The sequence below is a fragment of the Echinops telfairi genome, unplaced genomic scaffold (assembly GCF_000313985.2).
Source record: "Echinops telfairi isolate 266 unplaced genomic scaffold, ASM31398v2 ScPeMD7_2;HRSCAF=8, whole genome shotgun sequence".
NCBI lineage: Eukaryota > Metazoa > Chordata > Mammalia > Afrosoricida > Tenrecidae > Echinops > Echinops telfairi.
Genome location: NW_022103898.1, coordinates 41,451,286 through 41,456,619, shown reverse-complemented (window position 1 = coordinate 41,456,619; position 5,334 = coordinate 41,451,286). Strand labels below are relative to the sequence as shown.

Here is a 5,334-nt window from a genome sequence, read left to right as displayed (position 1 = left end):
TGTAAACACACATAATTTACAGTAAATATAAGAAAAATAAAATATTTTAATTGATTTATGAATGATAAATAACAAGTGGTATTTAATGGCACATTTTTATTCTGCTATTGTAGATGAAATCACATGAAAATCTAAAACCAATCATACTACCTGTTATAAAATATCACAATATTTAAAATATAATTCATAGAAAACCCTAATAGCAAAAAAATTAATCTTTTTAAAAAGGGGTTTTCATTTCCAAAGGAACAAAATTATCTTTCTGGGGGGAAAGTATAGCCAGAATGCTCCCTAGAAATGAGGATAGTGGGACTTTGTTCGGGTAGTTTAGACCTAGTACCAGGAGAGACCAGTCCCGGGAAAAGGACATCATGCTGAGTACAGTTGCGGAGCAACAAAAGAGGTGTTCGGCTGTACAGAGGGTCACTGTGAATCACAACCAACTTGATGGCACCTCACAACATATAATGACAAAATATGGATACTAATATAATTTTTAAGTGGCTTGAAAAATAGTGATTTAGATTAGAACCACTAGTTTAGGTTTTTTTTCTTTTTTTAATTTGATAAAATTATACAGATATCACAGTGATGGCTGACCAGGGCCCCTGACCCATACAGGCCTCTGCTATGGGAGTGATGGGCCAGCCCTGGTGTCTGAGTGATTCCTAGGGCCCAGCAAAAGGGACCCAGCTTCCAGAGCCCTGAAGACCCGGGGAAACACCCCTAAATACGGACTCATTTTTCACTCCACCTTCACTGGCCGAGCAGCTGCCAAGAACAAAGGCCGTATCTCTGGACACCTGGCAAACAAATGCAGCATTGCCTCTCGGATCGATTGTTTCTCGGAGGTGCCCACACGCGTATTTGGGGGAAAGCTTCGCGAGCAAGTCGAAGAGCGACTCTCCTTCTACGCGACTGGGGAGGCGCCTCGGAAGAATCTGCATGGGATGAAGGAGGCAATGGTTCAGGCGGAGGCGGCCAGATGACTAGGAAGCTGGAGAAGCAGGAGAAGAAACGCTTGAAAAAGAAGCGACTGGCTGCGCTTGCGCTTGTGTCTCAGGAACACAGCAATGCTCCTGAGGAGTGTGAGGTTGCAGGAGACAAATGGGGAGTGGCCCAAAAGAAGAAGCAGCAGACGGCCCAGGAGGCTGCACAGGAAAATGAAGTGGGAGGCCCAGCTATCTCTGCCCTCCCCAAACCCAAGAAAAAGAGATCTAAGAAGGAGATGGTCATCAGGGATCCAGAAGGACGCCCCTCCCCAGAGGAAGAAACGGAAATCTCTCCCCAGAGAGGAGCCTGCATGTGATCCTCAAAAGGCAGCAAAGGGCGGGAGCATCCCAAAGAAAAGGAAGAAGCTCCCCGCGAAGGGGGAGCCCGCCAGCAGTGGACCCTAGGAGGCAGCTGCTAGCAGCAAGAGCAACAGCACTAAGAAAAAGAAAAAAAATTTTTAAAACAGCCCAGGAAGATTAAAATGGACATTCCCTGGTGCACCCCAGCCCTCTCAATAAAGAAACAACACAACAAAATAACAAACAAACAAACAAACAAACAAAAATACAGATAACTCTGTTGGTTTGGGTAGTTGACCTAGGCATTCCCATTCCTGAAGTTTATTTCATGTCTTCGTACTCCCTGTGTTAGTCTGGGTAGACTAGGGAAACAAATCCACAGAAACTCATATGTATATAAGAGAGCATTTTATATAAAGGGTAAGTGTACATTCAGAAAGCGTTCTAACCCCGTCTAGTCCAAGCCCATAAATCGGAGTTAGCCCATATGTCTGATACCGATCTACAAAGTCCTCCTCAAACTCACAAAACACACACAATGACGCCAAAAGCAGAAGGATCACAGGCCAGTGGGTAGAAAGTCTTTGAATCCAGTGGCAGTGTAAGCATCTCAGTGTTGGCAGGGGTCTCCACGTGGCTTCTCCAGCACCCAGGGCTGCATCAGGTTAAGTCCATGTGGCTTCCCCTCAGGGATGTCTCATAGGAAGTGAGCCTTGCCAGCTGAGGCAGAGAAGTAGCTAAGGCAGCCGCACACGGTCAGACCATCAGAGAGCAAGAGACAAGAGAACTAGAAGGGTGAGGCTCACTCAGCCATTTATCTCTCAGCCCTTCAACTATCCCACATGTGTTTATCGGCCAGGTTGGCACAATAAACCTCAACTATTTCAATGCCCATATGTGCACGTGTTTGTTTTGTGTATTTTTTTAAAAATCTGAAAACATAGTTTTCTTTCTCCCACTGTGTCATAGTTGGGTTCAATTTATGACTGCCTTTTTCTGGTGCAACAAATCTCTCTCAATTCATATTAATATAACCTACAACGAGTTTTGTTTGTTTGTTTGTTTTTCTCAGCCACCGGTACCAGTGGCTATGGCTTGGGCAACAATAGCTGAATATAGAAAAATGAAATCAGATTGGTTGTAAGGTCAAAGCTCAATATGTTATATCATTGCAAACAGAAGAGGGACCCCAGCCATCTAGTACACGTCTATGGTGAATATGATAAAACTGAAGATGATAGAACTGTCTGAAACAAACCCTGTGTAGCACTTGCCATTACTAGGCACGTTTCCCTTATTATTCTCCATTAAAGTAAAAATGAAAGACTAAACATATGTCAACAAAAAGGAAGGGGCAATGCAATAGCGATCAAGGAAATACTAGACTCTCATGTGTTCTACCAACTTTCTGAGACAGAAAATGAGGAGGATCACTCCTCAGTTTACGAGGCTTAGTTCACCATTGCCTATCTTTCAAAGAGGAGTCTAGTCCCAGTCCTTTGAATTCCCCCCTTCCTTCCCATTCAGAAAAATTCGTCTTAAAGTCATTAAGTGAGCAGGAAGATGTCTGTGGCAGGCTAGAGGGAGCTGCCCAAGCATCCGGAATCCAAGGGCGTGACCTGATGTAACCTGCCATTCCAAGCAGGACAAGGCAGACAACAAGGTATCTGAACCAGGGTAATGTAAGCTGCCCATTCAGGAGGTAGCCAGGCATGGAGTACCACAGCCCAGGCAGAACTGTCAGACATGGTAATGGTCAGTGCTCCGCTGGGATAAGGAAGGTCTCTACATATTGATATTGTTCAGTACCGTTGAGTCAGTTGTGCTTCATAAGAGACTCTATGTACAGCAGAATGAAACACTCCCTCGTCCTGCACCATCCTCACAAGTGTTACGTTTGATTCCACCGTTGCAGCCACTGTGTCAATCCATCTCATGGAGGGTCTTTCTCTTTTTCAGTACCCTTTGACTTTGCCGAGCATGATGTCTTTTTCTAGGCACTGATCTTTCCTGACCACGTGTCCAAAGTATGACACAAAGCCTCGTTATCCTCTCTTCCAAGGAGCTTCCAAGAGGAGGACTCATAAACACATAGTGTTTTCAGAGGTTGGGTGAGTTGAGGAGGATTTTCAGAAATGAAAGTGATTTGGCATGGAATATTGAGGCCAGTTCAGGCTATGTAGGGCATCTTCCCAGGAGGATCAGACACAACCTGACACAGGCTCAAATGGAGTAAAGCTGATGTCCTTGTGGTACAGCAGTCCTCTCCAAGTATAAAAAAGATTTCGGTGGCAGGCCAGTCCAATGAGAGCTATCAGAACCCAGGTGAATGAGAAGGGGCCATTGTGTCCCAACAAGGACAATAGAGTATGCATATGGGGATGAGGAGAGCAGCAGTAATGGGAATTAGCCATATACTGAGGAATTGAGCAAATAAGTAAACACATTATGAAGAATGGAAATCAACTTTCTCTTGGAGGACATTCTAAATACAAAAACAGACAACTAGAAGGAGCTCTACCTTATTGAATTGGAATTAGAGGCAGCAGTGTGAACTAATGATTTTTTATCTATGTAGATGATTTTGTGTGTGCACATATGTGTTTAAATCAGTTGTGCACATATGTGTTTAAATCAGTTGTCAAGGAGTTAATAAGAGCTAACTTAAGCTGACACTACATCTCTTAAAATATAACTATTCCCCTTATGTTTTCAGAAAGAGGTCACCAGTCCTTTTTACCTGCATTCCTCTGTGTAGATTCTAAAGTCTTTGCTGAGTGCTGTAATCTTTTGCATCACCCAGAGATTCCCAGGAGCAGCTATATTCTAATTACTACCAGGACATCTCACACTCAAATAGCACCTTCCACTATGTGGCTGAAACCATGCCTGGGGACAGGAATAAACAAGATGGTTCGGGGACATCTTGTTGGACCACAAAGAAAGAATAATATGGTCATATCAATAAGAGACATTAGTTGAAGGATGTGTTAAGCTGGGTTATCTAGAGAAAACAAAACCAGTGGCACCCATATATGTATAAGAAAGAGATTTTTATCAATCAGGCCAAGTCCAATTTAAGTCCATTGGTCCAAGGCTAGCCGGAGACCTCTTCAGAGTAAAGTAGCTGCTAGCTGTTGATGCAGAGAGCAGAAGCTGGATGCAGGAATAGCACAGAGCAGTGGGTGCCGAGTCACATGGATCCGGTATCAGCAGAAGCATGGCATGGCACCAACAGCTCTGGGGGAGCTAGTCCACAGGGGCCGCCGCTGGCAGGCTTAGAGGCCCAGCAAACAGAAAGGGAAAGAGGCAGAAAGAGAGCGGGTTAAATCCCCAGTGTCTCTCTTACAAAAAGGCCACACCTCTCTTACAAAAAGGCATTGTCATGTGACCTGATTGATGGGTTAGACTCCACCCCTAGACTATCATATAAATTCAAGTTGATATAAAATCTAAGTACCACAAAGGACTTCACATCGGAGAAATTGCAACATAGTTGGACCATAAACTCTAATGAAGATATAAATCTTGAATAAAATATGAAAGCATGAACTCTTTGTTTGCTGAGGAACAGGTTCAGCAGAGTCTCAAAGTAACTCTCCATAGAATATGTACTACCAACAAAGGAAAACCAACGATGTTACAGTGTAGAATTCTGATAGGCACTGACCGAGAGATCAGCGAATATCATCAGTAGTGGACAAGTTGAACTTTGTGCCGCCTGGTAGGATGCAAAGAGCAGAACACCACATTCCTTTTGTCAGATTCTTGCCAAATATACTGACCCTGAGTCTAATTAAGAAGGAAAATTAAAATAATCCAAAGTGAGAGACATTCTACAAAGAATGTGGTTGTGGTAGTTACATAATCTCCCATCAATTTGCAAAGGGGTGGAGTCTAGCCTGGAGGTGGGACACACACTCTGCTTTATCTTCCTCCTGACAAGACACATGGAGCTACACTGATGGAGCCAGAGCCCTGGAACTGGAGGAGTCCCGTGGAGACCCACCCCAGCGCTGAGATGCTTTCACCGCCACTGGAT

General features: G+C 44.0%; 1 non-coding gene and 1 pseudogene across 1 annotated transcript; both read left to right on the top strand.

Annotated features, from left to right (window-relative positions):
• Window positions 1–581: 581 nt before the first annotated feature.
• LOC115870769 lies at window positions 582–667 on the top strand. Its single transcript, XR_004046905.1, has one exon. It is a non-coding gene; the product is annotated as a small nucleolar RNA SNORD86 (small nucleolar RNA).
• A 318-nt stretch (window positions 668–985) lies between these two features.
• The window catches only part of LOC101644428, a 25,881-nt pseudogene continuing 21,532 nt past the window's right edge, over window positions 986–5,334 (top strand).